Source organism: Pinus tabuliformis, chromosome 7 (assembly GCF_031772625.1).
Source record: "Pinus tabuliformis cultivar Carrire ecotype Pingquan chromosome 7, CPIR1, whole genome shotgun sequence".
NCBI classification, from domain to species: Eukaryota; Viridiplantae; Streptophyta; class Pinopsida; order Pinales; family Pinaceae; genus Pinus; species Pinus tabuliformis.
In genome coordinates, this window is record NC_142293.1 from 1,430,176,027 (window position 1) to 1,430,194,987 (window position 18,961).

General features: G+C 42.3%; 1 pseudogene; it reads left to right on the forward strand.

Moving 5' to 3' along the window:
* The window catches only part of LOC149253048 (putative leucine-rich repeat receptor-like protein kinase IMK3), a 98,101-nt pseudogene extending 90,078 nt beyond the window's left edge, over window positions 1-8,023 (forward strand).
* Window positions 8,024-18,961: the final 10,938 nt, after the last annotated feature.

The window sequence follows — 18,961 nt, forward strand, 5'->3', positions numbered from 1 at the left end:
ATTTCACATTCCAAGTGGTCTCTTGGACTCCCGTTAACTGTTCAACTTCCACACCAACCCTTAGAAGATTACGTATCCAACATTTCCCCCCCTTAATCTGAAGGGGTATGTATGAGTCCAAGAAGAGAGTTGTAATACAAAATGTGCAAAAATGTATGGCAACATTAGGCTGAATGTGCTCTCTGAAATGTTGGCATAAGGTGATGGTTTAAAGATGACCACCAACATTGGAACACTTAGTGCAGTTCCTGGAACTCTTCCAAATCTGGCAAGAAGTTGAAGCTATGTTGCACAAAACTTCTAGGAACCCGACGTTTTGACTCTTGAGACATACCCGTACTTGAAGCTCTGAAACTCGACCATAATTTAATCATATATGAGAATCAATATAGACTTGGTTTTCCTTTTAGATTGCCATCTATGGGTCTTATTCCCTTTTTTCTTGCAAAATATTATGTTATTCACTTTATATATATATATATATGGCGTTTCAGCCAATGTTTCCATTTTTGGGTGGTGACGTTTCTAAACATACCCATTTTGGAAACTTTGAAACATTTTGGCGCTTCATGCAACTTAGAGCTGAAGTGTTCTACTAGAGGAAGTGTCCCTAATGCTTTGGAGAGGGAGACCTTCAACTTGGAAGAAGGGAGGTCTACAACCCGCGATGGTTTAAGGATGACCACCAACTCTAGAATGCTTAATGCAATTCATGAAACTCTTCCAGAAATGGAAAGAAGCTGAAGTCTTATGCTAGAGGAAGTGTCCCCAATTATTTGAAGAGGGAGAAGCTCAACTTGAAAAGGGAGGTCTCAACTTGAAGTGTCCCTAATGCTTTGGAGAGGGAGACTTTCAACTTGGAAGAAGGGAGGTGTCAACCCCGCATAGATGGTTTAAGGCTAACCACCAACCAAAGGTATGCTCAAGGGCATCTTTGTCTCTGGCTACAACTCTGAATATGGTATGGAAAGTTGTGGCTCATGCTCGCTTGATGTGGCTTTGAAGCTTGTATATGACCATCACTCCCCCCTGTCAGAGACAAGGTGAGAATATGGAGAAAACTCAACTGCAAGACTGTTCAATACTCTAGAACAAGTTCTGACATATGACTGAAATATCTTCTTGGTTGTTGAAGCCCATTGCCAAGAAGCGATCCATCCAAGATGAATTTTTGTTCTTGCAAGAGGCTTGTTTTTGAAGCATCTGTTTGAAGAATGAGTGGTTTTATGATAGTGCTCACATGGATGAAGATCAAAACAATGATATTTCATATGGCCAACTCTATCACAATGTTGACATTTAACAATCTGTTGTGGCTATTGTGGAAGAGGACCAAAACCTGGAACAACTGAAGGTGAACTGTCATGAATAAACCCAGCACTATGGAACTGGATGGGCTTTGAGTAATCTGGAATATGAAAGGACACATCCTTGTGATATCCAAGACCAATTTTGTGCTTGTTATGTACAAGCTCTTTCCAAGGACTGATGATTGGCTTGGGAAGTGAACATTGAATATCCACACCTGTATGCAAATCTGCTTCTAAAATGGGCACTTGATCTAAATCAACCTCAACTTTACTAACTTGATGACTTGGTTGTTGCTGATAGTATCCTGTTTCGAAGTCAAATAGGGGATTGTTCTGAACAAAAACAAGTTCACAAGGATGCCTTTTCTACTATAACTCATCTCGTTGAAGCTGAGACTCCAGCTGCAAAAAATCAATGTTTTCTTGTGCATTTTGTAGACAATTTTTGATGTCAAAAAGAGTTCCCTAACTGACTTTTACCATCCCATCAATAGTGGAATAAATTAGAGTATTCAATAACTTTAATGCATCATCAATTCAATCCATTTGACAATAATGCTTCAACTACAAATGCACTTGCTTAGAATGTAAAGTGAACTTATGAACATATATCTCAGATAATGCCAAATTGCTGCAACTTTAAAGAATATAAACAGTGCCTAATGCTTATGAAAGTTGTGCACCAAGATCATTAACGCCTGGGGTTCCAGGATCACTAATAGGAGTAACAATCTCACTCTGAAATACTTACTAAACTTGTGGAAACTTAGAGGAGCATCAATATTATACTAGTTAGAGAAGCTTTCCAGAGTATCAAATCTGAAAATTCGGCCTGTGCGCAATATGTAAAGTTGTTAAAGCAGTGTTTGTTTTCAAATATGTTGAAATTTATTGAATTTTACCAATCTAAAATGTACACCTCACCTCTATGAGGTCATGGTTCTAGTAGATTTTTTAATCCTTGTTGCTGAAAATAATTTGTTCAATGATCTTTCAAGAAACTTGAAATCTGCCCAATACTATTTCTAGGCAATCTCAAGAATGTAAACACGACAAATACTTTCAACGTACATTATTCCAAGATCGTTCACCCACCAACCAATGGCTAGATCTGTAGTTTACCACATCTAGTCCAAATTTGAGAGCGTGGGAGTTTATCACAACTGGCCCAGGTTCTATCCTCAGCGCATTGCTATATGGGTTTGGGGGTTAACCTGAGAATCACCTAATCCACATGCCCAAGAAGTTTCAAATCTTCGGTTAAAAGAAATGGTGTTTTGATTTTTGGTATAGAATGACTAGATTGGTATTGCAGAAGCAGTACATGATTTAGTTTTTGTGATCAATGTATTGCAGAAGCAATGTATATGTATTTAATGCTCAAGCAATATCTTTCTGAAGACAGGAAAATGCATTGCTCATTTTGATTTATTTTGGATATGGAGGGATTAACAGAGACAACATATTACTATATTAGCTGTTATTGTTGGTGTTGCTATAAAGCTGATCTCATGTTTTGAATTGTTTTTGTAAAGCAGGTTGGAGCTGTGAATTTCTTAATCTGTGCTTGTAGGTTTGCATATTGTCCCTGAAGGGTCTAGTGGAGCTATAGTGCTTGAAGCTCTTTTGGGAGGACTATGGGAAAAGAGAGGAAGAAACTAGCAGTGGTAGGCTGGTGATGTTGGTTCCTCGCACTTTTGCCGAGTGTTTCAGGGCATTATGATGGGATGATTGTCACACAGCAGGATAATCAGGCTTGCTGAGTGTTTCAGGGCATTATAATGGGATGATTGTCACACAGCAGGATAATCAGGCTTGCCGAGTGTTTCAGGGCATTATAATGGGATGATTGTCACACAACAGGATAATCAGGCATTTCGGGTCTTCAAGCGTGCCCTTGATGATCCTCAAGGTGTTTAGAAGAGCTGGAATGACAGTGGGATTGGAGCATGCTCTGAAGGATGACTTGGAATCAAATGTGTTAATGGCCAAGTGATCTCTATACAGATTCCATGGAGGGGTTTGGGAGATCGTATTACTAAGCAAGTGGGTTAGCTCACTACACTGAGAAAGTTGAATCTTGATGACAATGTCTTAGCCGGTGCAGTGTCAAGTTCCATGGTTGTTCCGAGGAACCTAAGGGGAGTGTAACTCTTTAACAACAAGCTCTCTGGTACCATTCCACGAGGGATTGGTAATTCTCCTCCCCTTCAAGCTTTGGATCTGAGTAACGATTTATTTAGTGGGGCTATTCCTCTTGGGATTGGAAGTTCAAGCAACCTATATAGACTTAACTTGAGCATCAACAACCTCACTGGATCATTTCCTGCAGACCTAGCTCAGAATCCTTCTCTGACATTTCTAAACCTCCAGAATAACAATCTCCAGGGCTCATTGCCTAATACATGGGGTGAAGGAAAGCAGGAGTACCAGCTCCAGTACTTGAATGTCGAGAACAATGCATTTGCTGGAAGCGTTCCCCCTCACCGGGAAATCTGATGATGGGATGATGGCATTATGATGGGATGATTGTCACACAACAGGATCATCAGGCTCTTGGGGCCTTCAAGCATGCCCTTGATGATCCTCGAGGTGTTTTGAAGAGCTGGAGTGACAGTGGGATTGGAGCATGCTCTGAAGGATGGCTTGGAATCAAATGTGTTAATGGCCAAGTGATCTCTATACAGATTCCATGGAGGGGTTTGGGAGGTCGTATTGCTGAGCAAGTGGGTTAGCTCACTATGGGTTTGGGAGGTCGTATTACTGAGCAAGTGGGTTAGCTCACTACACAGAGAAAGTTGAATCTGCATGACAATGTCTTAGTCGGTGCAGTGCCAAGTTCCCTGGTTGTTATGAGGAACCTAAGCGGGTGTAACTCTTTAACAACAAGCTCTCTGGTACCATTCCACGAGGGATTTGTAATTCTCCTTCCCTTCAAGATCTGGATCTGAGTAACAATTTATTCAGTGGGGCTATTCCTCTTGGGATTGGAAGTTCAAGCAACCTATATAGAGTTAACTTGAGCATCAACAACCTCACTGGATCATTTCCTACAGACCTGGCCCATAATCCTTCTCTGACATTTCGAAACCTCCAGAATAACGATCTCGAGAGCTCATTGCCTAATACACAGGGTGAAGGAAAGCAGGAGTACCAGCCCCAGTACTTGAATATCGAGAACAATGCATTTGCTGGAAGCATTCCCCCTCACCGACAAATCTGAGAAAGCTTCAGCAACTTAACCCGAGTCACAATCAACTTCAAGGACACATTCCGAATGAGCTTGGCAATCTTAAAGAGTTCCAAGCCCTTGACCTATCCTATAATAGATTGAATGGAAGTTTCAGTGAACACCTCAACAATCCTACTTCTCTTAACCAATTAGATTTAGGTCACAATATAATTAGCGATACCATTCCCAGCAAAATAGGAAATCTTCAGAAAATGGTAACCCCTGTGTCTGAGATATCACTGGCCTGTCATTACTTGATTTATCAATTAACAAGCTGAATGGCGTCATTCCATCTACTCTAGTAAGGCTGAGCAATCTTAAGAGCTTCAATGTCTCTGACAACCGGCTTCATGGTCCTGCCCCATCGTACTTGGCAAGAAAATCCAATGCTACCTCTTTTGCAGGGAATTTGGGTCTGTGTGGATACAATATTACAACCCCTTGTAATCAGTCCTTATCACCAAGTGGGTCTCCAGCAGTATCTCAATCGAACTAACCGTGAAAGAAGGGAAGAATACTTAAAACTATATGGCTCATTTTAATTATTACTGGGAGCATTCTTGGCTTGATGATGATCATTGGTTTAGTTCTCCTCTTCTGTTTCTTGGGTCGGAAATCTATTGGCAAAGCTGCGGGAGAGAAGGGCACTGCTGCTGTGGTCGAAGGAGGAAAGCTTATACACTTTGATGGTTGTCTGGTATTCACAGCAGATGACCTTCTTTGTGAAACTACATGCGTAATGGGCAAGAGCACTTATGGAACTGTGTAAAAGGATGCTTTGGAGGACAGGAATCAAGTTGCAGTGAAGAAGCTGAGGGAGCGAATAGCAAAGAGTCAAAGAGAATTTGAGACAGAAGCTAATGCTCTTGGGAAGATCAGGCAAATTAGCTTCTTGGGAAGATCGGGCATCTTAATTTGCTTGCTTCTGGGAGCTTATTACTGGAGACCTAAAGATGAAAAACTCTTGGTCTTTGACTTCATGCCTGGTGGAAGCCTTGCAACATTCCTTCATGGTATTTTTCTTACTCAAATAAGAGCACAGTTTGATAAACTTAGGTTTGCATTAAAATGTGGTTTATGTAAATGAAATTAGTTCACTTTTTATTGATATATGGCCCAATCCTGAGGAAATGCACCCCGAACGAATTGTGTTTTATATCACTCAAAATTACTTGGGAATCTCTGATGGATACTATTTTCTTGTTTTCTTCTCCTTGGCAGCAAGAGGCTCAGAGACACCTTTGAATTGGCACAGAAGGATGGAAATTGCATTTGGTGCAGGGCGAGGACTAGCTTATCTACGCAGCAATGAGAACATCATTCATGGAAATGTCACTTCCAGTAACATCCTGCTTGATACAAACATGAATGCCAAGATTGCAGATTTTGGCTTGTCTAGGTTGATGACAATTGCTGCTAATTCCAATGTGATTGCATTGAATGCCAAGATTGCAGATTTCGGCTTGTCTAGGTTGATGACAATTGCTTCCAATTCCAATGTGATTGCCACAGCAGATGGTTGTCTGGTATTCACAGCAGATGACCTACTTTACGCAACTGCAGAAGTAATGGGCAAGAGCACTTATGGAACTGTGTATAAGGCTACTTTGGAGGACGGGAAATCAAGTTGCAGTGAAGAAGCTGAGGGAGCGAATAACAAAGAGTCAAAGAGAATTTGAGACAGAAGCTAATGCTCTTGGGAGGATCAGGCATCTTAATTAGCTTGCTTCTGAGAGCTTATGACTGGGGACCTAAAGATGAAAAACTCTTGGTCTTTGACTTCATGTCTGGTGAAAATCTTGCAGCATTCCTTCATGGTATTTTTCTTACCCAAATAAGAGCACAGTTTGATAAACTTAGGCTTGCATTAAAATGTGGTTTATGTAAATGAAATTAGTTCACTTTTTATTGGTATATGGCCCAATCCAGAGAAATGCACCCGAAACGAATTTGGTCTTATATCACTCAAAATTACTCAGAAATCTCTGATTGATACTGTTTTCTTCTCCTTGGCAGCAAGAGGCTCACGGACAAGACACCTTTGAATTGGCACACCAAGATGGAAATTACAATTGGTGCATGGCAAGGACTTGCTTATCTACGCAGCAATGAGAACATCATTCATGGAAATTGCAATTGGTGCATGGCAAGGACTTGCTTATCTACGCAGCAATGAGAAAATTATTCATGGAAATTGCAATTGGTGCATGGCGAGGACTTGCTTATCTACGCCGCAATGAGAACATCATTCATGGAAATTGCAATTGGTGCATGGCAAGGACTTGCTTATCTACGCAGCAATGAGAACATCATTCATGGAAATCTCACTTCCAGCAACATCCTGCTTGATGCAATCATGAATGACAAGATTGCAGATTTTGGCTCGTCTAGGTTGATGACAACTGCTGCCAATTCCAATGTAGTTGCCACAACAGATGGTTTTCTGGTATTCACAGCAATACCACAGCGGATGACTGACTTTGTGCAACTGCAGAAGTAATGGGCAAGAGCACTTATGGAACTGTGTAAAAGGCTACTTTGGAGGACAGGAATCAAGTGGCAGTGAAGAAGCTGAGGGAGCGAATAGCAAAGAATCAAAGAAAATTTGAGACAGAAGCTAATGCTCTTGGGAAGATCAGGCATCTTAATTTGACTTCATGCCTAGTGGAAACCTTGCAGCATTCCTTCATGGTATTTTTCTTACCCAAATAAGAGCACAGTTTGATAAACTTAGGTTTACATTAAAATGTGGTTTATGTAAATGAAATCAGTTCACCTTTTATCGGTATATGGCCCAATACTGAGGAAATGCACCGTAAACGATTTGGATCTTATATCACTCAAAATTACTCAGAAATAATGATTTCTTCTCCTTGGCAGCAAGAGGCACAGAGATACCTTTGAATTGGCACACCAGAATGGAAATTACAATTCGTGCGGCGCAAGGACTTGCTTATCTACACAGCAATGAGAACATCATTCATGGAAATGTCACTTCCAGCAACATCCTGTTTGATGCAAACTTGATTGCCAAGATTGCAGATTTTGGCTTGTCTAGGTTGATGACAACTGCTGCCAATTCTAATGTGATTACCACAGCAGGGGCTCCTGAACTCACAAAACTGAAGAAAGCCACCACCGAGACAGATGTATACAGCTTTAGGATTGTCTTGCTGGAGCTTCTGGCTGGCGAGGCACCACGAGAACCCATGACCGCAGACAGTGAGATGGACCTTCCTGATTGGGTTGCTTCCATTGTGAAAGAAGAGTGGACTATTGAAGCTTTTGACCTGGAATTGATGAAATTTTTTTCCAATTATGGAGATGAGTTAACGCTTTGCAACTGGCTATGCATTGTGTGGACCCTGCACCTTTTGCAAGGCCAAGGCCAGATATGGATGAGGTTGTGCATCAGCTGGAGGAAATAAAACCTGAATTTTGTCACTCCACAGCAGTAGATATAGGACGTATGATATCATAGCAACAATAATTAGAAAAAATGGATTATGCTTTAACATCGCTACATTCAAAGTATTAACAAATTGATTGATTAACAGCAAGAAATGTAACATGTAATAATGCAATTGGTTTAGCTGAGTAGTTTTTTCCTTATTTCCTATAAAGGATACTGATATTTTCCCCTTATTTGCTATAAAAACTGTGATTTCAAAAAGATCAAAGATGAATGCTATGAGGTGATCAATTGCCATGCCTACCAATGAATCTTTCCTCTTGAACTCAACTTCATATTCGTTTAAAATTGTATGAACTAAATTGGAGGCTATAAAAACTGTGATTTCAAAAAGATCACAGATGAATGCTATGGGGTGATCAATTACCATGCCTAACAATGAATCTTTCGTCTTGAACTCAACTTCATATTCATTTAAAATTGTATTATGAATGAACTAAATTGGAGGAAAGAGAGGTTCCACTTCTCGTTGATCAGATTGGGTACTATCTTCAACTTAAATTGAATTCTGGGTTTATTATTATTTAATTTCGGGTTTAATAGTTTTAAATTTTATCATTTGATAATGTTAGATTTTTTTGGTTTTGTGACTCACATGTATAAAACCCTCATACATGATATCATATAATAACTATACAATACAATATATTACTATTACTGTATGCTGTTTTTGGGTACACAGTCATTCGGTCATTCTTTTTGATTTTATGGTCATACAATATATATTATTGTATGCTGCTTTTGGGTACACAGTGATTCGTTCATTCTTTTGATTTCATGGTCATGTATTGTACAATGTTTTATTCTTTTGATTTTATGGTCATGTATTGTACAATGTTTTAAAACTCCGACTCCGTATCGACTCAGCCGGCTCAATTTCAATGACTCGGTCATTGTAAAAAATACATTAAATATTTATTTTTTATAAAAACAAATAATTTTAAAGATTGTCATTCATGTTTCTGAACACACAGCATTAGAATATAGATAAAAGACAACATATGATCAAAGTAGGCTCATGAATATAGTGCACTGTCCAATACATACACGATGATGATATAGAGATCAAAACAAAAACACATAACCAAGGAGGCTATAAATGGCCTCTACAACAAAAGTCTGTGACCAGTACTACTGGCTACTGCTAGAGTTGCCAACATCATCTGGCTCAGTATTACTTGGGAGCGGGAGCGAGAGCGAAAACGGGAGCGGGAGCGACATTTTTAGAAGCTTCTGGTTTGGGAGCGAATCCCAGAGGAGTTCAACAACCAATGTCACTAACATCAAGGTACATAGAGGGATTGGTGCTCTTGATTATATACGAGTTCCATACCTTAATACATGACAAAATTCAATGGAAACATTGCAATCCTCCAATCTTGAAACTCTGATAAGTATGTTGGATTTTGAATGAAATCTAAAATTCTACTTTCTCCATATGAAATCCAATGAGGCCGGAACCACTCTCAAACATCCTGAGTCATTTCATGGTAATGTTAAAAATTTAAGTAAAAAGATATCCTTTTACTTTAAGAATTTAACATTACCATGAAATTTGAATAGCATATCTATACTAGGAGAGGGGAATGGACCCCAAATAGCATTTAACTAATTTAGAAAACACCTTGGAGTCCAAACCAATCAACAAACACTTCAAAATTTCATTAAAAAAAATGACAAATCGTTGTTTTGATGGGGTTACGGGCCGCAGGTTATGAACTGTTTCCTCCACTGAGTCACAATTCTGGGCATTGAAACGGATCAACTCGGTCGTTTCCGTTTCGAATCGGCCGAATTTTAAAACTATACTATTGTAGCGTCTGCAAACAGTAAATTATTACTCTGCAGATTCTTTTCAACACTTCCAGGGCAGTGGCAGAGATGTGAAAATTTATACTGTGTTATAGTCTCCTGAATTTGAATGATTTAAAGTGTGTTTTTTTCTGTCTACCTAGTTCAGAAGAAGATAGTGTATGTGTATTGTTTGTTTTGTCTGCACACTTTTTTATTTATAAAAATTTTGAAACTTTGATATATGTAACATGTGGTTAGGTGACCTGGGCACTTGGAAGAGCAGAGCATTTGGTCTGTTTTTTTTTCTTTAATGAAAGGCATATTATTATGGAAATAAAATCATGTAAAAAATGATTTGTTTTGTCTGCACACCTTTTTATTTATAAAAATTCTGAAACTTTGATATATGTAACGTGTGGTTAGGTGACCTGGGCACTTGGAAGAGCAGAGCATTTGGTTTGTTTTTTTTCTTTAATGAAAGGCATATTATTATGGAAATAAAATCATGTAAAAAATGATTTGTATTCAAGATTGATGGTTTATTTTTTTTATATGTATCTATATGTAAAAATAAATCTTCGAAACTTTGTTCTATTGTTTTTTTTTTCTTCAATGAAAGGCATATTATTATTGAAAAAAAATCATGTAAAAAATTATTTGTATTGATGATTGGTGGTTTCTTTTTTATATGTATCTATATGTAAAAATAAACCTTTGAAACTTTGTTATATTTTTTAGGTTTGGAGATGTGTAAAGAGTAGACTTTTGCTAGTGATTAATTATTTTTTCAAATTCATTAAATTTAAAATCAATCTGTTCTAGTCATTAAATTTACACACATGTAATTGATATCTAGGTTTTGAAATTATAGAAAAATTCATGATGTCAAATTCATTAAATTTAAAATCGATCGATCTGTTCTAGTCATTAAATTTACACACATTTAATTGATATCTAGGTTTCGAAATTATAGAAAAATTAATGATGTCAAAATTATAAGAAAAGATGTGTAAAAAGTAGAATTGATATCTAAGTTTCAAAATTATAAAAAATTCATGATTTCTATAAGAAAAGATGTATAAAAAGTAGATTTTGAGCCCCAAGAGTTAGCTCAATCGGTCAAATCATGCCTCGCCAATCGGGAGGTCACAGGGTCAATTCCCGAAAGCTCTTGGGGTCAGGTCAGCATAGGCCGAGGGTGTGCTCCCCTTCGGGGTATGAGCTACCCAGTTCTTACCGTGGACGTAGCGGCTGCCCATTGACCATGGGTATCCGTGAACCACATGTGAAAAAAAAGAAAAAAAAAAAAAGTAGATTTTGGCTCGGTAATAATTACTTTTTCAAATTCATTAAATTTGAACTTGAAATAGATCTGTTCTAGTCATTAAATTTACACACATTTAATTATCTATGTATCAAAATTATAGGAAAATTTATGATATCAAAATTATAAGAAAACCTAATGTTGTATTTAGAAAATAATGGAATAATCATATTAAAATTATAGAAAATTCATCATATCAAAATTATAAGAAAATCCAATGTTGTATGTAAAAAATTATGGAATAATCAAAATTATTAGAAATATAGTTTTAAATATATTAAATTTCAAATTATTCAATATATAATGAATCTATATGTAATTTTATTGATTTTTAATAGATTTATTTATTTTTTTACTGTGAAATATATGTAATGTAATGTAATTTAATTTATTTTATTGATTTTTAATATATTTATTTTTTTTACTATGGATAAACTGGAATAATGGTTTTTAGGGTAAACAGGATTGGTCAAGCTTTTGACATTTGAATTTTTTGACACGGGTTTAAGCCCTAAACGAATAAAACATGTAGAAAAATCATATAAAAATGATATTATATAATAAAATAAAATTTATTAAACAATTATTATTATTATTATTATTTTATTATTATAGATCAAGTATTACATTGGCCAATTGACCATTTGAGTGTTGTAATAATGAGTTGAGGATGATCGAGGGGATGATGGAAAAGGCGTCACTTACGAAGCAAAGTATTGTCCTTTGGAATCCCCCTTCTCATTGACGACCCTGCAACTTTGTCCATGGAGTAAAGCATCTGATGGTGTCTAGCTATTCTACGTAGAACCTGCAACTTTGGCCATGGAGTAAAGCATCCGATGGTGTCTAGCTAATCTACGTAGATCCAACCACTTGATTTCTGCCAAGTGGCGGTCTCTTTGACGTAAGATATGGCCATCAAAATCGTACCAAGTGGCCGCTTTTCAGTGCCAACGGATCTGTGCCAAGTGGTGACCTCTCAACGACAAGTTTCAACCAATGAGTCGGTGACAAGTGACAGCTTCTCAGGCAATTGATCTAAACACCCGATGCATGACAAGTGGCGACCTCTCAGGCAACGGATCTAAATTTCTGATGCATGACAAGTGGCGGCCTCCTATGCGCTATTTGTGACAAGTGGCGCTCTGAGGTGCCAGATTTGGCCATCAGATTTGTGACAAGTGGCGCTATGAGAAGTGCCATATTTGGCCATCAGATTTGTGACAAGTGGCGCTCTAAGAGGCGCCATATTTGACCATTAGATTTGTGACAAGTGGTGCTCTAAGAGGCGCCTAATTTGGCCATCAAATTTGTGACAAGTGGCGCCCGATCTAGCCGATAAATCTGTGACAAGTGGCAGTTTGAGAGGCCCCTGATTTCGCTGACAGATTTGTGACAAGTGGCAACCTCTTGGGCACCCAATTTGACTTCGAATTTGTGACAAGTGGCGACCTCTCAAGCGCCCGATCAAGTTGATGGATCTGTGACAAGTGGCAGACTCTCAAGATCTGGATCTGGCCATCATATTTGTGACAAGTGGTGGCTTCTCAGGCACTCGATTTGGATGACCAATCGTTGACACTCAACTGTCGGATCTGGCCATCAGATTTGTGACTAGTGGCCCCACTCAACGACTTGACCTGATTTGGCCCACTGATGGCTGACAAGTGGGGACCTCTCAACCGTCTGATCTAGCCATTAGATTTGTGACAAGTGGTGGCCTCTCAGCGCCTTGATCTGGCTGACCGATCGCTGACAAGTGGTGGCCTCTTAGGCACTTGATTTGGTCCACCGATTGCTGACAAGTGGTAGCTTCTCAGGCGCTCGATTCCGATCTGTGACAAGTCTTGGCGTCTCAGGGGCCCGATCTGTGACAAGTGTCGGTCTCTCAGGGGCCGATCTATGGCAAGTGTTGGCCTCTCATATTTGTGACAAGTGGCGGTGTCTCAGTGACCCGATCTGGACATCCGATCAATGACAAGTGGTGGCCTATTAGGCATTGGATCTGGCCATCAAATCTGTGACAAGTGGCGGCCTCTCAGGCACCTAATCTGGCCATCAGATGTGTGACAAGTGGCGGCTTCTCAGGTGGCCAATTTGGCCATCGGATGTGTGACAAGTGGTGGCCTCTCAAGCTCTGAATCAAACCATCAAATTTGTGCCAAGTGGCGGCATCTCAGGAGCCTGATCTAACCATCAGATCGCTGACAAGTGTTGGCCTCTCAAGTGCCCGATCTGTGACAAGTGTTGACCTCTCAGGCGTCCGATATTCCTAGACGGAGGGCACAGGTTCAATCCACTCCTGGCATTGTTTTTTCGTAGTACAACGCATTCGGCATTGTTTTTTCTTAGTATAACACATTCGACTAGGTATTAGTTTGTCTTTGACCAAAAAATTAAGACGCTTATCCATAGTTTAACATTAGAAATTCAAATTTTATTATTAGTGAAATTTATTTATTTGTAAGGTGATTGGTTGAGCTCTTATTATTGGTTGTTTAGTAATTTCCATTTCTGTTAGTTACTAATTTTTGTTTATTGAATTTAGGCTTTTGTGATCCATGTAAGTTTTTTTTAGAAGAGCCTTTGGTGGAATCACATAATAAAACATTTGTCAACGCGTTTCGAACCTACAAATGTGGTTCATCGTCAAGACAAGTTATTTTTAGTTTTATCTATTTATTTTTTTTTATTTTTTTCTATTTTTTTATTTTCATGAATTATAATTTTTTCACCTATTTTCACTTTAATATGATTTATTATTATATTAAAAACATATTTTAGTAAATTTAACTATATACCATTATATATATTAATAAAATGAAATATTTATTTTTATTATCCATTAAAAAGCTGCGAATACTAACTAATATATAGCCATTGTTTTTATTACATTTTCAAACATAAAGCAATTCCACATTACTGCACATCCACCTTAGTGCTCAAGTTGCAAGAGATTATTAAATTTACAGATATAAAACAATTCCATTTTACTACACATCCACCTCAGTGCTCTATGTTGCCAGAGTTGAGTTATAATTTAATTTTCAGTTAATATGGTCGAGTGGCCAAAGTTGATTTCTCGTGCATTATTCTCTTCAAACGGTTAAGGCGCTAAACTCTGGATCCTTCGATTGAGGGTAAGTCACCAGACTTGAGTTGTGGTCATCCAGTTTTGCTCCTTAACTGAGGGCGTGGACTCAAATTGCACTCTATATTTTCCCAAGTTTTATTTTCACACTCCTGCGGATGAATTGCGTATGCGTTACAAGTTAACCGCGACAACGATCAACAACTACCAATGCTGTATGGGGGTAGTTGTAGAGTAGCATATCTACGTCCTTGCCATTCCAAAACCCCAGTGGATTCATCTCCTGATGCATCTATTGGAACAACAAATCAACAAATAAATACGTCGATATACGTTACGTTGTTGCAGGAGAATAATGAAATTAACCATGCAGATGATATATCCCACATGAGAATTACTATATGATTAACGACTCTTTATAAATCGTCGGTGCAATGAAAATATAGTGTTTTGCGTTAATTTGTCGGAGAGGCTAACACTTTTCAGCCATCCGATTACCAGATCGGGCGGGTTAGAAGCCAACATTTGTCGAAGATCTGTTGGCCAAATCAAGTGACTCTGAGAGCGCCGCTTGTCACAAATCGGTTGGCCAGATCCGGAGCCAGAGAGACTGCCACTTGTCATAGACCTGATGGCCATATTAGCCGCCACTTGCCGCAGATCTGATAACCAGATCCGACGTCTCACAGGCTGCCACTTGTCATAGATCGGGCACGAGAGGCCGCCACTTGTCACGCCCTCTACGGCACAGATCTCCCCATCGGACGGCCTCCACTTGTCACGTCCTCAATGGGCCAGAACTGGGCTATTGTGGGCGTGACAAGTGGTGGCCCTCCTATGAACAGATCTGGCCCATTGAGGGCGTGAGAAGTGGCGCCCATCCGATGGCCCGATCTGGGCCATTGAGTGCATGACAAGTGGCGCCCATCTGATGGCCCGATCTGGCCGTTGAGGGCGTGACAAGTGGCGCCCATCCGATGCCTAGAGCTGCATTGTTGTAAGCGCGACAAGTGGCGCCCATCCAGTGGCCAGATCTAGGCCGTTGTAAGCGCGACAAGTGGCGACCATCCGGTGGCCAGATCTGGGCAGTTGTAAGCGTGACAAGTGGCGCTTATCCACTGGCTAGATCTGGGCCGTTGTAGGCGCGACAAGTGGCGCCCATCCGGTGGCTAGATCTGGGCCGTTGTAGGCGCGACAAGTGGCACTTATCCTTTGGCTAGATCTGGGCCATTGTAGGCGCGACAAGTGGCGCCCAGCCGGTGGCTAGATCTGAGCCGTTGTAAGCGCGAAAAGTGGCACCCATCCGATGGCTAGATCTGGTCCGTTGTAAGCGCGACAAGTGGCGCCCATCCGATGCCCAGATCTGGGCCGTTGTAAGCGCGACAAGTGGCCCCCATCCGGTGGCGAGCTCTGGGCCATTGTAAGCGCGACAAGTGGCGCCCATCCGGTGGCGAGCTCTGGGCCATTGTAAGCGCGACAAGTGGCGCCCATCCAGTGGCTAGATCTGGGCCGTTGTAGGCGCGACAAGTGGCACCCATCCGGTGGCTAGATCTGGGCCGTTGTAGGCGCGACAAGTGGCGCCCATCCGGTGGCTAGATCTGGACCGTTGTAGGCACAACAAGTGGCGCCCATCTGGTGGCTAGATCTGGGCCATTGTAGGCGCGACGCGCCCATCCTATGGCTAGATCTGGGCCGTTGTAGGCGCAACGCGCCCATCCGGTGGCTAGATCTGGGCCGTTGTAGGTGCGACAAGTGGCGCTTATCCACTGGCTAGATTTGGGCCATTAGAGGCACGACAAGTGGCGCTCATCCGGTGGCTAGATCTAGGCCGTTGTAAGCACGACAAGTGGCGCCCATCCGATGGCTAGATCTGGACCGTTGTAAGCGCGACAAGTGGCGCCCATCCGATGCCCAGATCTGGGCCGTTGTAAGCAGGACAAGTGGCGCCCATCCGATGGCTAGCTCTGGGCCGTTGTAGGCGTGACAAGTGGCACCCATCCGATGGCCAGATCTGCGCCGTTGAAGGCGTGACACGTGGCGCCCATCCGATGGCCAGATCTCGACCGTTGAAGGGATGACATGTGGCGCCCATCCGATGGACAGATCTGGGCCGTTGAAGGCGTGACACGTGGCGCCCATCCGATGGACAGATCTGGGCCGTTGAAGGCATGACACGTGGCACCCATCCGGTGGCCAGATCTGGGCCGTTAAAGTTATGCCACGTGGCACCCATCCGAGGGCCAGATCTGGGCCGTTGAAGGGATGACACGTGGCGCCCATCCGGTGGCTAGATCTGGTCCGTTGTAAGCACGACAAGTGGCGCCCATCCGATGCCCAGATCTGGGCCGTTGTAAGCGCGACAAGTGGCGCCCATCCAATGGCGAGCTCTGGGCCCTTGTAAGCGTGACAAGTGGCCCCCATCCGGTGGCTAGATCTAGGCCGTTGTAGGCGCGACAAGTGGCGCCCATCCGGTGGCTAGATCTGGGCCGTTGTAGGCGCGACAAGTGGCGCTTATCCAGTGGCTAGATCTGGGCCGTTGTAGGTGCGACAAGTGGCGCCCATCCGGTGACTAGATCTGAGCCGTTGTAAGCGTGACAAGTGGCGCCCATCCGATGGCTAGATCTGGGTCGTTGTAAGCAGGACAAGTGGTGCCCATCCGATGGCTAGCTCTGGGCCGTTGTAGGCGTGACAAGTGGCGCCCATCCGATGGCCAGATCTGGGCCGTTGAAGGCATGACATGTGGTGCCCATCCGATGGACAGATCTGGGCCGTTGAAGGCGTGACACGTGGCGCCCATCTGATGGCCAGATCTAGGCCGTTGAAGGCATGACACGTGGCACCCATCCGGTGGCCAGATCTGGGCCGTTAAAGGATGCCACGTGGCACCCATCCGATGGCCAGATCTGGGCCGTTGAAGGGATGACACGTGGCACCCATCCGATAACCAGATCTAGGCCGTTGAAGGCATGACACATGGCGCCCATCCGATGGCCAGATCTGGCCCGTTGAAGGTGTGACACGTGGCGCCCATCCGATGGCCATATCTGGGCCGTTGAAGACGTGACACGTGGCGACCATCCAAAGGAGAGATCTGGGCCATTGGAGGGATGACACGTGGCGACCATCCGATGGGGAGATCTAGGACGTTGAAGGCGTGACACGTGGCGACCATCCGATGGGGAAATCTGGGCCGTTGGAGGTGTGACAAGTGGCGACCATCCGATGTGGAGATCTGGGCGGTTGGAGGCGTGACAAGTGGCGACCATCCGATGGCCAGATCTGGGCCGTTGAAGGCGTGACACGTGGCGACCATCCGATGGGGAGATCTGGACCATTTTGGAAGTGACAAGTGGTGCCCATCCGATGCCCAGATCTGCGCCGTTGTAAGCTCGACAAGTGGCGCCCCTCTGGTGGCCAGATCTGGGCCGTTGTAAGCGCGACAAGTGGGGCCCATCCGTTGGCTAGATCTGGGCCATTGTAGGCGCGACAAGTGAGATCTGAGCCATCCATATTAAGCCACGTGGCAGGCATATGAACGGCCAGATCTGAACCGTCCCTATTGCGTCACGTGGCAGGAATACGAGAGCCATATCTGTCCGTCCAGAGATCGCCACGTGTCTTGCATCTGACGGTTAGATCTCAACCGTGCAGAGCTCGCCACCTGGTAAACATCTGACGGTCAGATCTCGGCCGTGGATATTTCGCCACGTGGCGGTCTTCCAACAGTTATATCTCGGCCATCCATATTGCGCCAGGTGGCGGTCTTCCAACAGTTATATCTCTTCCAACAGTTATATCTCGGCCATCCATATTGTGCCACGTGGTGGTCTTCCAACAGTTATATCTCGGCCGTCCATATTGCGCCAGGTGGCGGGCATCCAACAGTTAAATCTTGGCTGTCCATATTGCGCCACTTGGCTAATATCTGACGGCCAGATCTTGGCGTCCATATTTATCCACGTGGCAGGCATCTGACGGCCAGATCTTGGCGTCCATATTTATCCACGTGGCAGGCATCTGACGGCCAGATCTAAGCCTTCCATATTGCGCCACGTAGCAGTCAAATCTGGACCGTTTAAATCTCGCACGTGGCAGGTCGCTAGAACTTTGTCTGTTTGAAGTCAAATGTTGATATTTAGTGTGTCGATGGATAGATGTGGGATATATACGAAGGCTGAAATACGGCTATTCTTCCCTGCCACTCGAGGAGGTCCGGCAGTGCCAGTCACGGCCTTAAGCTTTGAAGGAATTATTATGTGAGAAAGAAAGCGAGCAATACCCTTCCCCAACCTCTTCTTTTGCGGAATGGTTTAATCTCTGCAACCGGCCCGGCTTTGGCAATTCTGGATACCCTATATCCCTCTTGGCAAGCCATTACAGGTTTACGGTTCGGTTCCGAAATAAGGAGTTATTGCACTGTGACGTCTGTATCTTCATCATCTGTGTTCATTGTAATCGATTTGTGCAAGGATACTTTTGTCTTTAAATGCTTAGCTTTTCCACTACAAAATCATATATGTAGTATTTAACAAGTAATAGCCTCTTTAACGTCAAGGCCTCCATGGATAATCATCCATCTGAATGGTTTCAGGTTTTTGCTATACATGTTTTTTTTGTTCTATTTTGTTTGCCATATGGCTTTTTCTTTTTCATTGTTATTCAACCTTAAAATGCGACTTACTATGAAATTTATTTCTCAGAGATTGACATTCCATTGAAATTAAATTCCTCAATGCGG